General features: G+C 51.9%; 1 protein-coding gene across 3 annotated transcripts in view; it reads left to right on the top strand.

The window, feature by feature from the left end:
• GK5 (glycerol kinase 5) overlaps positions 1-16513 on the top strand; it is a 239707-nt gene that overhangs the window by 136423 nt on the left and 86771 nt on the right. The window lies entirely within an intron of this gene.

The following is a 16513-nucleotide window of genomic DNA, read 5'->3' as shown; positions in this document are numbered from 1 at the left end:
GATAAACCTTTTTTTAGGTTTAAAGTATTTTATTGAAGCAGGGTGGGATAGGACACAGAGGGGTAAGAAACAGGTGACCCCCAAGATCCGCGCTTCAGTGCGCATCATATAGCCAGTACAATCAATGCAATCATAATTCGTGAGAGGCTCCATCCAACTCGGGAGCGTAGCTTCAGCACCTGTGGGTACGGACAAACGACGGGGGGAGGGGAGGGGGGGGGGGGGGGAGGGGGGGAGAGGAGGGGAGGAGTGAGGAGAGGAAAAGGGGGGGGAAACTACCCCGCTCCAAAAAACCTACCCAACCAAACTAAACCCTAAACAACCCTTTCCCGACCCACCCCCTGTACTGTGCCAGCATCTACAGTCTCCGCCACTGTGAACTCTCAATGAAACACTACTATGCAACACCGACCCCACCCATTCAGGCAGGCGGGTCCGGCGGCGGTGTCAGCCTCAACAGACGCAGATATCTAGGGCAGGTAATCTCTCGGAACTCAGAGCATAACAGGCTGTGAAAGGGCTCCCACAATTCCGCAAAGGTATCCGTATCCCCCAGGGCCACTAAGGACATCTTTTCCATTCCAAGAACGTGCCACAATCTGTGCAGCCAACCAACTACAGAAGGAAGTGTTGTAGTGCGCCAGTGTATGAGAATATTCTGCACCGCTGACCCCAGCGCAATTGCGATCTGTCTACCCCTCTTGGACCTAAGGGGATACATCAACCCATTCGGCAACCCCAACAGGACATAAGCCGGAAACCTAGGCAGTTCTATCCCGAAGCATCTGTCAACCTCGCTCAGGACCTCTTCCCAGTACGGAGCCAGCAGGGGGCATTCCCACAGAATGTGTGTCAGTGTACCAGTGTTGCCACAGTTGCGCCAGCATGTCCCTGGTATCGCCCTATCCATCTCATGCAGTTTCTCCGGAGTGCGGTACCAGTAGGTCGAAATCTTAGTAAAGGTCTCTGTAAGACCCGTGTGATAGGCCGAGTGGCGCGCGCGGTAGGAGATGTGGTCCCATTCTTTATGACTCAGCTCACGCCCAAGCTCTCGCTCCCAACGTTCCCGACCAGGGTTGTGAATGTGAAATGAGGGGGGCTGCAGCATCCTATACAGGTCCGAGATCAGTTTGGCGTCCGATGTGCGAGTAATTAACCAACGCTCATATTCCGTGATCTCCCTGTGTGCCGCGTCGCGCACTTGGGGTTGTAATGCCCAGTGGCGGACCTGCATATATCGCATGCGTTCCGTCTCAGGGAGGCCATAATCCCTTTGCAAGTCCTGGAAGGAGACAACTCCTTCGGGGGAGTACAAGTGGTACAGAGTGCAGCAGCGTGCCACCCGCCAGCGTTCATAGGCTCCCCGTACCATCCCCGGGCCGAAGTCCGGGTTGCCAATGAGCGGCGTGAAGGGAGAGGGGAAGGTAGTCAGCTCGCATCTGGCAGCCACCGAGTCCCACGTCTGGAGCGGGACCCGCGTCACCAGGGACGCGTAAAGATTGGGAGGCCGATGGGTTCTCCTCAAGAATGGGACTTCCTGCAGCGTCCGACCCGCCACCGCCTGATCTTGGAACAACCAGTGTTTATCTGATTCCCACCGGCTCCATTCCACGAGGTATCGGAGCTGGGCGGCCTGAAAATACTTCCGTAAGTCCGGTATTCCCAGCCCTCCGGACTCCGGTGAGAGCATAGCGATGCTTCTCTTGATCCTCGGCCTACGGCCCTGCCACACGAATCGTGCAATGGCGGTCTGAGTCTCCGCAAGCCACCCCGCAGGGGGGTGGAGCGGTAATGCTCTGAAGAGGTAAAGCACTTGAGGCAGAAGGGTCATCTTCACTGCGGATACCCTACCCAGTAGCGACAGCGTGCCTTTATCCCACCGGCCCAGTTCTTCCTTGATTTTAGTGCCTAGAGCTGCGTAATTGGCCTTGACCATCTCCGGGAGGGAGGGTGCCAGCAGGATCCCCAAATACGGGATCTGGTCCTTGGACCAGCTCAGAGGGTAAAGCCTCTGCAGTTCCACTCTAGTGGCAGCAGAGAGCGAGATATCTAGGGCGGCCGACTTACCCAGGTTCACCTTAAAGCCCGCCACATCAGCGAATAAGTTCAGTTCCTCCACACAGGCCGGAAGTGATCTCCGCGGGTCATCCAGTGTCAGTATGACATCATCCGCGTACAGGCTAATCGCGTGGCGAAACCCTCCCATCTGGACACCGATAATGTCAGGGTTCTGCCGAACTCTCTGGGCAAATGGCTCCATGTACAAGGCGAAGAGCAAAGGGGAGAGCGGGCACCCTTGTCTCGTGCCCCGTTCAATGGGGAAGGGTCGAGAGCTGCCGCCGTTCACCCGGACCACCGCAGATGGAAACCGGTAGCAGTTAAAGATCAGGTGACGAAACTTCTCCCCTATCCCAAATTTGCTCAGAACTTTCTCAAGGTAGGGCCAGTGCACCCTGTCAAAGGCCTTCTCCGCGTCAATGGACAGGAGCATCCTCTCTCCAGGGACCCTAGAGGCCTTCTCGAGAATGTGCGTCACCCTCTTTGTATTATCCACCGTTTGCCTACCGGGCACGAAGCCTGCTTGGTCCGCGTCAACCATGCCAGGGAGATGCAACGCCAGGCGCGCCGCCAAGATACTGGTGAACACCTTCAAGTCGGTGTTCAGCAGCGAAATGGGACGGTAGGACCCACAAGCGGTCCTGTCCTTGCCCGGCTTAGGGATCACTGAGACCGTGGCCTGAAGAAATTCGGATGGGATGGCCCCCGGTTCTGCGAAGGAGTTAAAAAGGCGAGTCAACAGAGGCGCCAGCTCCTGACAGAAGGTTTTGTAAAACAGCGGGATAAAGCCATCCGGGCCCGGAGCCTTGCCCAGTTTGAGCCGGGATATCGCCGTGACCACCTCCTCAATGCGTATGTCACGCTCCAGATACTGAGCCTGATCCTGAGTCAGCGACGGAAGCGGAACCGAGTCCAGGTAGTCCCCCTCAGCCTGGGCCGATGGGGGCTCCCCGGAGTAGAGGTCCGCATAAAAGCCGCGGAAGACGTCTGCTATGTGGTCATCTGTCGTGACTCTGCCTCCGGCCGGGTCTAGCAATTCCTTCACTCGGTGCTGCTGGTGCTGCACCCTGAGTTTGTTAGCCAGGAGCCGCCCACATCGATCGCCTCCCGTGTAATATTTGTGCTTCAGGCGGAGCACTGCGTACTCCGCCCGATCCGTGTCTAGGGCTGCCAGGAGCTTCCGCGCCGCCTTCAGCTGCCTCCACACCCTGGGGGCCCCTGTCCTGTGATGAACCTGTTCCAGCTCCTTCACCTGCTGGGTGAGCTCATCCCTCTTAAGTTGCCGGTCCCTATTCTCGGCAGCGGAAATCGCGATGAATTCACCTCGGAGCACTGCCTTCAGGGCCGCCCACTGTGTTGCACGGGAGGTGTCCCCATTATCGTTCACGGTCTGAAAAGCCAAAATGGCCGCCCTGATCTGCTCCACTACCGACCGCCTATGCAAAAGCGTATCTCGGAGCCTCCAGACCCCCCTCGGCCGAGCCGCCTGCGGAAGAGTGAAAGTGCCCTCAACCGGGGCGTGGTCAGAAAGAGAAAGGACCCCCATATCTGCATTCGAAGCCAAAAGAAGCAGCGGGCCCGACACTAAAAGGTGGTCTAAGCGCGCATAGGACCTATGGGCGTGTGAAAAATAAGAATACGCGCGGGTGGCGGGGTGGAGGTCTCGCCACAAGTCATGCAGATCCAGCTCCGCAAGTCGAGTTCGAATCGAGCCCGAGAGCTCACCCAACTGCTGGCGCCGCTGCACAGACCTATCCAGCGCTGCATCAAAAACCAGATTCAAATCACCCCCCAACACTATGTGCCTATCAGATGTGAATGCAACGTCGTCCAAGGCCCTGTGTAAGAATTGGTCCTGATGATCATTGGGGCAATAAACGGAGCCTACAGTCAGTGCTAAGCCCCCCACCTTGATTCTATATGCCAGGAGTCTTCCTTTCTGCTCCGCCACCTTGCTCACAACCTCACCCCTGAACCTTCTAGAAAACAAAATGGCCACCCCTGCCGTCTTGGAGGTACTAGAGGAAAATAGCTGAGTGGGAAACCTGGGGGTTCTCATCCGTGTGCAGTCCTTAGCCAGCAAGTGGGTCTCCTGCAACAGGCAGATGTCCGCCTGTGAGTTTTCCAACAGGGACAACACTGCCCGCCGCTTAACCGGATTATTCAGTCCCTTCACATTGAGAGTAAGCACCTTAAGAGCCATCTAAGAGAGAGGTCCGGAAGCACATATCAGTAGGCGAAGCCTGGTCAGCAAACGCAGAAGGCCACTTTCGAGACCTCAAAACAGAGCAACGTTGAATCAACCATTGGCACAGTACAGTCCCCGGACCCCAACCTCCCACAACCAAAACCCCCCCCCCCACCCCCACCCCAACAAAACCGCGCCACCCCTCGCAACTGACCCCCCCTCTAGGTCCCAAAAACGAAACAACTACCCAACCGCCCCGACCCCTTCCCCCGCTTCTCGAACTTTTCACAAGAAACATTGTCCCAGTCCGGCCCAAACGGGCAAGGCCGTGGAAAGTCAACCTAGTGGACGTCCAGCCACCACCTTTCGCACTCGCCCTTCCTCCCTCGCCACCCCCCGAAACCCCGCACCTGCAATAAGAATATGCTAAAGTAGACTCCCCCCGGAGTGAGTTCAGGCCGTCAAGGCCACTTCGCCATTCGTCGCCACTCTGGAGGCCTCCTGGATGGCAGCCGCCATTTCAGCCCGGATTGCAGGCGAGCCCGGGCGCTCCGTCGGGGGAGAGGCCCCCCCCTCAGCTCGTTGCCAGCCGTTACGATTGCTGCGCCTCCGTCGCGGGGCCGGGGTATCCGTGTCCGTTGCAGTAAGGCCCAGCACATCGCAAACATCCTGAAGGGACCGAAGTTGATGTAAGACCCCGTTCCACCTGAAGATCAGGCGGAAGGGGTGCCCCCAGGAGTACTGCGTTTCATGCTCCCGAAGGAAGTCTGTAGCGATCTTGAAGGACTTCCTTTTCTGCAACGTGACCGTAGATAAGTCCTGAAACAGTGTCACAGGGTGGTCTCGGAACCGAAAAGGCTGCTGCCCTCGTGCCTCACGGAGGATCCGCTCCTTCAGAGGAAAGTTCGGGAGGAATGCCAAAATGTCCGGGGCGGGCGCCGTAGCCCTGCGGGGGCGACCCACCCGGTGCGCCCGGTCAATGCGAATCCGAAAGTCCTCCGGCTCTCCCAGGATCGCTCGGAAGAGGGCCACCAGATATGCCGTCACGTCTTCCCCCTCTTCACCAGACGGCACTCCGCGGACCCGAATGTTGTTCCGCCTGGACCGATTTTCAAGGTCCTCGGCATGGGCCTGTAGCTCGATCTGTTGCTCCCGGAGCCGTATGACCTCCTGCTGCAGATGGGTGATCTCCTCATCCCTGGAGTGGCCCGCTTCCTCCACCGTGTTCACCCGGTCCCCCAGGGAGTCCATCTCTCTCCTCACTTCGCGGACTTCCCCGGCCACTTCGTTCTTGAGTGCTTGGAAGTCTTCCCTCAGGGAGCTAAACAGGGACTCGAGAAAGGACCTCGTCACCGGGGGCTCTCCACCTTCCGCCCCCCTGGCTGGAGCCGGGGAGGTCGCAGCCAGCTGAGCACCTCCGCTGCGTAGGGCGCCTCGTCCCAGCATCTCCGGCAAGGTCCGGTCGCCTCTTCGCTGTCCCCTGGCATTCGACATCGTTGAGCGAGAACAAACACTGAGACTCGCTGAATAGCAGAGAAAGCGGCTATATGCCAGCCGGGAGTGTCCGTAGCGAGCGAGGGGATGAGCCGCCCGGCCGAGTCCCCACAAAATGGCCGCTCGGCAGTGTCTTGGGGACAACGCCCAAAATGGAGACCCTTTGTCCTTCTCCGACCCAAAAACCAGAAATCCGGTCAGGGGGCCAAGTCACAATGCCACAGCCACCGGGGTCCGCTGCGTCAGGGAGAGGGTAACCTCGAAAGACTCGGTCCCCAGATCCGCACAGATAACCAGCCGAGGCGACCCCCACCGGCAGGCCTCGCCGAGCCGCGGGCTGGCGTAGCAAGGGGGCACCGACTCCGCCACCGCTCTGCGTCTCCGCTCCGCTCCGCTCCGTACAGCTACTGCTGGACAGCTCCAAGCCTCGCGCGGAGCCGTCGCCGAATCCAACTCCACCAGCCCTTGCACCACCGCGGACTTCACACCTCAGGGGCCGATCACCCCGTCGCGCTCCGAGGGTCGGGAGACGCGCGGCTTCCAGCTCCCAATCGGGTCATGCAGCGGGGTCCGATCTGGGCTACACCGGCCAAAATCTCGTCCCCGACGGCGCTAACCAGGCTCAGCGGGCTCTCCACACATCCACCGCAAGCACCAGGCTCGGTGGCCGCTTGATCCGGGGGGGAATCAGCGGTTCCAAGCGGTGCAGAAATTCAGGGGTCCGGGAGCCCTCGGCAAGTGCGACCGCTCAGCCCGCCATCTTGGCCACGCCCCCTAAACCTTTTTTTAAAGTGAGTAATGCCTGACAAATAAAGTGGCACATTCTACATAAATATAGTTTCTAACTCGCAAATCTCTAATAAGTTCATCTCACAGCCCACATAGTGCTAATATGATATTACCACAAAAAGTACTACACTGTTTTCTCAACACAGGAATGCAAAACTAACTTAAAATAATTTTAGACGAGAGGGGAAGAGACAATCGACACTAAATGGAAACATTTTGCCAAAGCACAGCCACTCCCAGTTTATCTGGCAGAGGCTTAATGATCTGAATATTCAGTAGTATTTTCATGTTGATCAAATTCCCTAAATGATCAGTCCATTCATTTACCATGTCTACTTAGGTAATAATTAAACATATTCGAACAATAGCGTCTCTGCATTTTTATTTACTGGGTTATCAAGAAGCTTACAAATAGAGCCTTATTTCAACCATATACAGCTTTCCTCAGTATAAAACAAAAAAACATTGTTTATTTTCCCTTTATATCCTTGCACCGATTACTCTAGCCTCCAACTGTATTTTTGTTCCCACCCTGTTCTATCCCTGCATTCACAAGTTCCTTGTGGTAAGAAGAAACCTGATCTCTGGTGCCTATAAAATAAACCATAGAGTTTTCAAAGTCTTTAAATTGCCTAGTGACTCCAGCACATTTTTTGATGTCGTGACCCAGGAACCAAGTTTGAAATAGTGTAAGCTTTGTCCTTTCATCCTGCCTAATTCACATTTACATGCCTCGAATAATTTAATGTAATCCTTTTTTAACATGCCTATTATTACTCTGCATCCTTCGCTTTTCTACATACAACAAATATTCATCTAGGGCTGTGGATATAAAGGGGGCAGGATATTTAGTCAGTGATATGTTAGTTAGTCTACCACATGATCTTAAAAAAGGTGTTGTAATCTGGTCGATATAGAGAGATCAAGGCAAAGGTGGTTTAGGGAGCTACAAATGTCTCCACAATGACGGAGATGCTGTTACGTGATCCATGACTACTCCGTGCTGTTCAGATTCTTGGGTATCCAGTCTTTGATTACCCTCCCTCAACTGCCTGATACTTTTGGTCCACATTAGGGCACAGTAGTCGGTCCACATTAGGGCACAGTAGTCGTCCCTTCATTCTGGAAGACATAAGTGCCTACTGCTCTCTCTTGCTTTTTCCGCTTCCTAGTAAAATTAAATATCTGGTTTTGTAATCCCTGAATTTCCTTTCATGGCTCCTCCACTGATAATATTTGCACAATTGCAACTGTTTGGGCAATACAACTGATATTTTACATAACCATGATATTTGTTAGACTTTTCTTTACTTGTCTAAGTCGCAAATTCCCTAAACAGTTTTCCATAATTTGCCTTCTCCTTTTGTTTGTTCATCTAGTCGCTTGGTAGCTCTCTCGTCTATCAGCTAGATTACCGTCTCAATCTAAGCTCTAGTCATCTACTTCCTTCCACCACTCTCATCCTCTGCCCAAGTTGATCCGCCGTCTCCTGCAGAGCCCATGTCCGTGGTACTCAGAATATGCTCAGTTTACCCTTCTGTGCCTCTCAAAGTGGTGGTTATGGAGCTTTTCAGGTCTTTTTGGATTTTAACGACTGGGCTCTCCTTTTGTTCTAATTCTCATACAGCAACTAGCGAATCTCTGGTTTTATACTGTGGAGTGTTCTATTGCCTCCTCTGGAACCTCTGCTTTTCCACCCCAGACCTTTTTCTTGCATCCCCTTCATCCCTCTTACTGGTGAACTTGGATCGGGCTGAAGCACTGTGGCTCCTTCACCTAGGCCCTTAATTCTTTGTCCAGGTGACATAATTTCTCTGCTCCATGGGCTGCTATTTTTTCTGCTGAAGCTTCTCACACCATGCGCCCCATGCTCATCAGCCACCTCCTCCATGACTACTGCTCTTGCAGCACCCTTCTGACCATCGGTTATCACATTTTATTAAAACTCTCCAACCCTTCCCTACTGAAAAAGGAGTGCAAGAAGGGGAGTGGGTGTGAAGGAGAGAATACATTTCAAACAATGTAAAGTGCAGTAAACTCTCCTGTAAGGGTCCATGAGAATCCTCATTTCATCACACACCAATCCCATCATCAACAGCCATATAAAATGAATATATGACACCTGTACTGGGTCATGAAGGTTGCAAGGGAGCGCTACCCTGCAGCGGGCTGCCTCTCCTTAGACCTACAACAGGCATTTGATACATTGGGGTGGGACTACAGGTTCTCAATGCTGGTTAAATTCAGTGTTCCTCCCGCCTTCACCCGCTGGGTCAGGATCCTATACACTAAACCCACTGTAAGAGCATGGAGAGGTGCATAGATATCATCACAGTACCCAGTGTTCCATGGTACATGACAGGGATTCCCACTATCGCCTCTATTTTTCATCTTAGCAATGGAACCCTTGGTGCAATGCCTCAGTTTGGTGGCTGATGACTCTGGGAATTCCAGAGGGGCCTCTGATCCACACCATCTCCATGTATGCAGATAATATGATTTTATACATCTGTGTCCTTAATGCAGACTTGACACCTTTTTCTAACATACGTTAATCGTTCAGTGACCTGTCCGGTTTTCAAGTCAACCACGCCAAATCCCATGCATTCTCATTCCAGGATAACCTGGAATGCGATACACAGCTCTCAGGTGCACACAACGTACAGGTGGCACACCACACATTCTAATGTCTGTGCATCCAGACCTACAGACCACTTTGAATTTAATAGACAGGAACCTAATAAGAGCTATCACATCGCTGAAGTCCCAAATACAATTTTGGATCGGACTGCCTCTGTCAGTAACGGGCTGGATAACACTGGCTTAGGTCAGGATGTTGTCTCATATGTTGTACTACTTTGTTAACTTACTTGTCCTTGTCTCCACATCGATTTTCATAACAATAAATTCTTTACTGATTGAATTGATATGGGGCACAGGACGGTTTAGGGTTGGCTTACTCAAAATGCAATAGCCACCTGTAGGGGGGGAGGGCGCCCCTGACTTCAAAGCTTATTACTTAGTGGGGCAACTACAATGGCTGTCCCACTGGTTGGTGGGTTTCCACTTAAGCGAAATCGGCTATACACAACATATGTTGCAATTGGGCACGCTTTATATATTATTACTACAAAGAGCAGTGCGACCCACTCATCTCCCACTACTGCTCGCAATGCACTAGCATTCTGCAGATGTGCTCTCCTGTACGCAAATTCACCCCTGAATCACACCCTTAGTATACCACTGAGGGAGTCTGCCCACTAGGCTACCACCCTGGGAAAGTGAGGGGATTACAACGGTGGGGGATCTGTTTGCGGAGTGTGCACTAATGATCCATCTTGACTTTACACAACTCCATGGTCTGCTGGATTAAATTTTCCTGACACGCGCCAACCTTCTTCAATAAGTCCGTACACTCTGGGCCTCAACGGGGACGGAGCCAGCTACTCACACACTAATACAAGCAGTGTATGAAATGGGTCATGGTGGATACCTGGTTAAGAGGCTATATTGAGCAATAAATATCCATTTACATACATTTTTGGAACCTCTACGAGCTATATTGGAGGAGGATTTGACCCGCACCTTGCATGATAAGAAGTGGTGCTTTATCCTGGAATATCCAAGTAAGATCCCCTGCAATTCACAAGTTAAATTCATCCATTTTTCTCTTTTACACAGGGCATATCTGACACAGTTAAAACTTCACAAAATCTTCCCTGCAGCCTCACCTAACTGCCCGCGGTGTCAAGCGGGTTCCGCAGATCTGTTGCACATGTTACGGGCATGCCTTCACTGACCCCTTACTGGGTGAATATAGTTAGCAGACTTTTGGCGCTTACAGGTGTTACCTATTGGGATAGTGTTGAACACTGCCTCTTGGGCCTATACCCTAGGCATAAGAGTTTTAACCCCTTGCGTGCGTGCGTGCGTGCGTGCATTGACCAACGGCGGTCATGAGCACTACCTCGGTAGTGCTGAGCACGTCTGTTGGCCGACGCAGCCCCGCCCACTTAATAGAACTCCCGCACTGCGGCGGAATTTGCGCTTCGGTAAAGGAGCTAAAACCATAGCAAGGTTTGTGGGCTTGGCGCTCCTTCTGGTCAAGCGTTATATTACCAGATGCTGGGAATCCCCCAGGGTGCCCCTCGTATTATGCTTGAGGGACGAGGTCCTACACTGGGGCACAGCAGAAAGTTATGCATTACGCAGAGAAGAATACAGAGGTCTGCGTAAATGGCCTCTTGCTCTAATCTAGAGCGTTCTACTGGAGACTTGTAAGTTCCAAGATGACAGTGAATAATACTCACCACATACACAACAAGGCACACACTCCATCCCCCTAACCTGAGGTGGCTTTTCGGCATAGCATAGATATTGTGTTGGGGCCATACCATAGGACATTAAACACCATGCCCCTCTTGGAGGGCAACATTACCTACATAATTGTGGACCTGACTCGTCCCAAGGGCATAATTACACAATGTAACGCGGTCCCCTTTGGACCTCCAAATGCACAAGACGTTTCTACTCAATATAACCATATCAAAGCAAAATGCATCAAAGTTCTCAGATTAAAGTCGCATAATATGATCCGAGGAGTTCTGGCAGTCCTCCCCAAACCTCTATACACATTCGACAGTGACTTGAGTCTCCAGCTCTGAAGTTTCTACTAAAGGAGACAGACCACCAGCTCCAAAATCTAGTGTTAATATCGAAAATTCTTGATGAACATCCACAGTAACTGCAGCTGTTACTTTCGCCTGCCACATTTTATTAATCCTCTTTCCGGGCAGAGCAGCATTGGGCTGAGCCTTTTGTGCATGCCACTCCTCAAAGTTAAAGATTTAGGATCCTCCCCACATGCAGGTCCGCCTTCAGGATATCTGAGTGTCCCATCATGACAAACCTGGCCTGCAGAGCCTGTCCCAGGACTGGTGCACTCCTCTAAGGAGACAAATGTGTGCCTTTCCATGAGGAGTAAAGTACCCCATGTTTCATCAAGGAATTCAGTGTACTCAAGTGCCATGCACTTACTCCAATGTTTATTAATTTATTTTGCAATTATACATATCATGGACTGGACCCAATCGGTTGACAGCTTTTCACATAAGAACAGTTTCACACATAGTACATTTCAGTTTGTTACAATTTATTGACAACACGTTTCAAGTTACAGGTTAACAAATAAGCATGATCAATTTCTTTGAGGCAGTTTGTTTATAAGTAATTAGACCCAAGAGTAGTATGATTGCATTAATGGAGCTAATTACCTAGAAATAAAGACTGTAATAAAATACTGTCTGGCCATCAAACAAGCATTTACAATGCAACGGTCTCGCCTTTGCCAAAGTTAGAGCTATTGGCATTGTAAATGACAAAATGTTTATTTATGTGTTGGTTTTGAAAACAGATAAATAAATGGCTTTGTCATTTATAATGTCAATACCTTAATCTCACTCAAACGCGAGACCTATTGCATTTGCACCCACAGAGAGCCCCCCCCACACACACACACACAGAGCCACACACACAGAGTCCGAAACGCACACACCGAGAGACCCACACACACAAGTCAAGAATTAGTGATTTGTAAGTTAATAATGAGAACCTGTAAACCGGTGTTACCGTGGTAGCGCAGGTTGAACTGTCCAAGGCTTCTTGGTGGGGATGTAGATGCAAAGTTTACACAGGCAACAGACTAAAAAAAAATATTCAGCAACCCCAATAAACGATTGTCCAGTAAAATACTTGCTTTTATGAAAAAAATATATGTATGGACATAAAGTGAAGTATGGCTGGGGGCGACAGAGAGCCTGACACAATATGGCTGCGCCTTAGTGCTGCTCTGCCGGTCAAGGTATAACAATCCGTCAAATATCCTGCTTACATTGCCACCATCCAGTGGAACAAAGATAATGACTGGGCTGCACTAGTACAGAGGAACGTTTTGCTAAGACTTGAGTTACTCTCCGAGCCAGTTATGCGTCATTATTGGCAGCCACATTTATTCCTCAAGATGGCGGCTCCTGTGGGACAGTAGCAGACGTCAAATGTTGTGCAACTACGAGATCGGCTGAGGGCTTGATGGAGCTGCTTTCCTGTGGTCTGCTGTCGGATGAAAAGGGTACCCTTGCATCGCCTCATCCCTTGAAGAGGCACGATAAGGTGCCGCTGTTGGGTTGAACTCGCTCTGCTGATCCGTGCGGTTGACGGGTAATGCTGTGCGGCGCGGGGCTGTCCTCTATCTCACACATCCTTGAGAGCCGGCCGCACAGATCGATTGCCCTGAAGTTGCAGATGTGAACGCGGCATGGCGGAGTAACTGACGGACTATCCCTGTGTATGCCGTTGCCCTCTGATAGGCGGTGGCACTGGTCCCGGTGTTACGGAGCAGGATGCCCGCCACTGCCATACTACATTGTGGTGTTGCGGCGTCACTATTAACTGAGCGGTCCCGCTGAAGATCAGTCATCAGTGAAAACTGGGTGGCTGTGGACAGGAACGGGGACCGCTGCTGCGGGAGCTGTGGTATCCGGATACATGTGTAGCACCTTTCGACCGGCTCTGTGGGGGGCGCCTGATACACCATACCGAGAGGAGCCGATGGTGCTACCGCTGCTATTGACATTTGCCTAGAACAACATGGTCATACGCTTGCAGTCTTGATTTTTAGTGCCAATCCACTGGATTTATTTAACCTTCACTCTGCCACAACTGTTGCTGCTGGTGGGCGAGGAATCATTGTTGCTGCATTGTTAGCTGCTCGCCTGACAACCTGCAAGTACTGTTAAGCACGTATGCGTTTCTCTTTCCTGCTTGGTGCTAACGAGGTGGCGTGGAGCCTGTCATATAGCTCCCCCATGGTGAATACTGTACCAAGTGGATGTTCCGGTGACTGTTGACGGGCGTGAGGGGCCCCTATGAGAGCTTGCGGTGCTACTGTGAGACAGGGGATTGTATCTCACCCCACGGCCGGATTACAATCCTGTGTGAGGCTTGGTTACTCGCTTGGTTACTATTACGACACTGCAGGACCGTGTATGCAATAATTTACAGTGTCAGCCTTTACCAGATTGCCCGCCTACTATCTTATTCTTCAGGCTGTAGTGAGTCGCAACATTGGTAATAGCGCATAGACAATTGCACAGTGGTAATTTATCTGCAGTGTTTCATCACCAGTGTGAGCGCCGGTGCGGGTGACCTGCTCTGCTCTTCTGGCTCCAGTAGTGGTGCTTCCGCGACACACTCACGAACGGCGGACACCATGGGCATAACTCCCAGGAGTTTGTAGAGTCCCCGCCGGGCCGCCGCAACCGGAAGTCCCGCCCCCATCGCGGCGCGAGAGGGAAGCCACTGTCCGAGGAGCCCCGAGGGCTCCTGATCGAGTCCCGGTCCCGAGATGGGGGACCGGGTGAAGAGCGGCCGGGCGCATGGGGAAGGCTGGGCTCTCATGTGATGAGAGAGCCCCGCAAAGCGCTACCGCCGTCCGAGAGCCAGAACCGCCGCCGAGCACCGCCAGAACAGGTGAGTGTGTTGAGGGAGAGGATGGGTGAGTGGGGGTGGGGTGTACGCGCGTGTGTCTGTTGGAGTGTGTCTGTGCGTGCGTGCGTCTGTCTGCGCGTGTGTCGGTTTAAGGGGGGTGCGTGTGTGTGTGTATGCAGTGTGTGTATGTGCGCATGCGTGCGGGAGCCTTTCTGTGCATGGGAATATGAGGCACGCCGACGTGCGCGCTCACGAGCTACAATCTCCGGCAGGAGAAGCTCGTGACAGTCTGCTGTCCACATTCCCCTAAAAGTGATTGCATAAGTTGTCTCGCCCTAGACGCAAAAGCTTCGCTTTTGCTTCGTCTGGGCGAGACCTAAAAAGGTCTTGGGTGGTGGATTTTATTTCATCATCCCTTAGCGGACTGCACTTCATTTACAATATTCACTTCAAGACAAGTAAACATGCATTTGTTAAACCAGTGCCGGCTCCTCCGCTATGGTGGAGGAGCATAGTCCCCCTCCCCTCCAACACTTTCAAAAATGTGAAAAATAAAATGAGTTTATAACCCATTTTATTATTTTTTTATTATTCTTGTGCCGAGTGTTGGGGGCAGGGTCATTGACGGTCTGGAGGGCACTGCCTTCGCCGCGCATTTGGGTTTGGCCGGCTGTCTGAGGCGTGCCAAACCCACATGTATAGTGAAGCTATCTCCAACTCCAGCTACTTTGCTGTAGTTATGTGGAAAATTAATACGTTTCGGTGAACATTATCTGCGCCATCTTCCCTTTTGCCCCGATGCCACACTCTCTGTCGCACAGACCCACCCTCTGCACACCCCTGACCCCCAGCACGGCTCTTTGCCTACACAAGCACCCCCACGCACTGATCACTCCCGCTTTCACGTGTCTTGCGCGTAAGCGGCAGCCATTTTTAAACACCATGACCTTCCTACCCCTCGCTGATAGCCAGCGTCTCTCTCTCTCTCTCTCCTAACCTCGCAGGCATCCCCCGCACGCTGACAACCCCCCTCGCTCTCACATGCCTTGGGTCATAAACCCCTCTTCAGCGCAGATCTGCCTCAGAATCCCATCCTGTTCCCAGCGCTACACCTCCCTTCATTCCTTTCATAGTCTCAGACCCTCTGATGCAAACCCCCCTTTTTCCTGTGTGCCCGTCTGTCTTCCTTGTTCCCAAGCCACCACCTGGCCCTGCGGATACTGTTTATTACCCCGTACAGTAGGAAGCCTCCCCTCCCCATCAAAAGACCCTCGAGCCGATCAAAGCCCCCACCCTACGAGATCCGATCAAACTCCACACATTCCGTGAATCGGCGGAATGTCCTGCTGCGCGATAATCATCACCTGTTGTGACCGGGGTGGGGAATTCAACTGTAAATGTATGTGGGAACGGGCCTGAAGGGGCGATTCCGAGGATGTTCTTTCACATATCAAAGTGTTGCAAGAATGTGTTACGTGCAATAAAGATCATAAACCTGAATATAAGAGGCCAGGCCTCAGAGATGCGGTTAGAGCACCTCGTGACGATACTTGCTGTCTGAATTGATGTGTTCTCCTCCGGAGAGAATAAACCCTCGTTTCCTGCCTTTCAGTCTCCAGCGCCTGCTTCTTCATTGAGTAAATATTGGTGGGTCATAGAGGCGATACCGCCGGGCAACACAAAAAGGGTCTTTGGTCACTGGTTGTCTTTGCACCCTTTTACAATTGGCGTCCCAAGCGTGGGGCCCATCAGCGACTCGTGGATCCAGTGGGAGAGGTCCTGACGACAGAGTGAACGACTGCAACGATCGGAAGGTACCCTGTCCGATAGACCCTCGTCTGACAGCCGATCATCCGAACTTCACTGGTTCCGAACAGACCTCTCTCGAGTGATCTACGGTCCTGACTGGGAACCATCAGGAGTGCCACGAGGAGTACGAAGGAAAGAGGACGATCGGGCGCTGGATTCGGAAGACAAGAAACTGTCCATACGGTCCGGGTAAGGTCGTGTAAACACGACAAATCGCGAAATAATTGATAATTGATGGAAAATACTAGTATTTGTTCTTTGTTAATTTATTTGGAGTTTCGCTGTCGGCAAACGGAGAAACAACCGGCTCTCTCTTTGCAAGCAGTGAAGGATAGGTAACGCACCCGTCGTGCCTATCTTTCTCCCCCACTGATCAATTGCCCCTCCCCATTGATTAACTGTTACGGATTGTTGTCTGGAGACTCTCTGTCTGCAAACAGGAAAGAATAGGTCCCCTCTTTGCAGATAGTGAAAGGGTAGGTGACGCAAACCTTTGCGGGCCTACTTATTCTCCCCATTGACCATTTTTATTATTTTATTGACCAAACATTGATTGCCCGATATTGGTTCTTGAGGTATTCACTGCCTGCAAACAACGTAGAATAGAAATATTCTGTGTAGTCTATGCACGCAGTGATAAGATAGGTAGTGCTGACTATTATCCCCATTGTGATCCGTCATGCCTGTCTT

Source organism: Lissotriton vulgaris, chromosome 11 (assembly GCF_964263255.1).
Source record: "Lissotriton vulgaris chromosome 11, aLisVul1.2, whole genome shotgun sequence".
NCBI lineage: Eukaryota > Metazoa > Chordata > Amphibia > Caudata > Salamandridae > Lissotriton > Lissotriton vulgaris.
The sequence above is the reverse complement of the archived record's forward strand: the minus strand, read 5'-3'. Positions and strand labels throughout refer to the sequence as shown.